General features: G+C 36.9%; 1 non-coding gene across 1 annotated transcript; it reads left to right on the top strand.

The window, feature by feature from the left end:
- Window positions 1–288: 288 nt before the first annotated feature.
- LOC125088207 (U6 spliceosomal RNA) lies at window positions 289–395 on the top strand. Its single transcript, XR_007123612.1, has one exon. It is a non-coding gene; the product is annotated as a U6 spliceosomal RNA (small nuclear RNA).
- Window positions 396–1,167: the final 772 nt, after the last annotated feature.

Raw genomic sequence — 1,167 nt, 5'->3', positions numbered from 1 at the left:
ATTCTTTGCCTGATGTTACTACCATTTTGTTGTTGTTGTTGTTGTTTAAGATTTCATTTATTTATTTGACAGAGAGATCACAAGTAGGCAGAGACGCAGGCAGGAGAGAGGGGAAAGCAGGCTCAACACTGAGCAGAGAGCCTGTTGGGGCTTGATCCCAAGACCCTGACTGAGATCATGACCCAAGCTGAAGGCAGAGGCTTAACCTACTGAGCCACCCAGGCGCCCCTTTGTTGTTGTTTTTAAGGTGAGAAGTCACTTGCCCATACCTTTTTGAACAAAAGGTAAGTGCTCACTTCAACAGCACATATACTAAAATTAGAATGATACAGAGAAGATTAGCATGGCCCATGTCCAGGGATGACACAGAAATCCATGAAGCATTCCATATTTTTGAGCACTGGGTGATGTATGGAATTGCTGAATCACTATATTGTATACCTGAAGCTAATAAAATACTGTATGTTAAATATACTGGAATTTAAAATTAAATTAAACCGAATTAAAAAAAAAAAAAGAGGGTAAAATACAAGGGCCAGGTCACTTCCAGGATCTAGGATAAGATGAAAACCTCTCTGCAGGTGGAACAGTAGAGAAGGATACTCAGAGCCCCAGAGAGATATGCATTCCTACAGGAGTGCAAGTAAAATGAATAAGAAGGGATGAGGGGTGATGTAAAGGACCAGAGCCACAGGAGAAAGAATGAGGAATTAAACTGATTAAATTCCAAATAAGGGATCTCACTAGCCTCTTTCTAGTGATTCTCCACAAAATATCTAGATCAGAGCCTAGGATATTATCTTTGGAATAAATGAGACCCAGACGGTCCCAAGTTTCACTAGAAAGAATTCAGTTTCAATTGATTTTATATACTTTAGAAAAAAATAGATGTGGTGGAGCTCTGCAAGTTTTAGCAATTGCCTAATAAGTTCCCTAGCCTATTTCACATTCAATATACAGTATTTCTGGAAAGTATTAAGTATGATAATTATACTGCCCATATATTTCCCTTTAATGTTTGCAATAACCAAAAGAAAATTAATGCAAGAAAAGAAATATAGATAATAATACTTTTCTTCTTAAGACATATCTCTCTAAGAGAGATATCCTGGGCACCAACTATAAATTACTGTACCCATTTAAAGTGTTATAAAAATAAAAACTAGT

Source organism: Lutra lutra, chromosome 16 (assembly GCF_902655055.1).
Source record: "Lutra lutra chromosome 16, mLutLut1.2, whole genome shotgun sequence".
In the NCBI taxonomy this organism is placed as follows: Eukaryota; Metazoa; Chordata; class Mammalia; order Carnivora; family Mustelidae; genus Lutra; species Lutra lutra.
The sequence above is the reverse complement of the archived record's forward strand: the minus strand, read 5'-3'. Positions and strand labels throughout refer to the sequence as shown.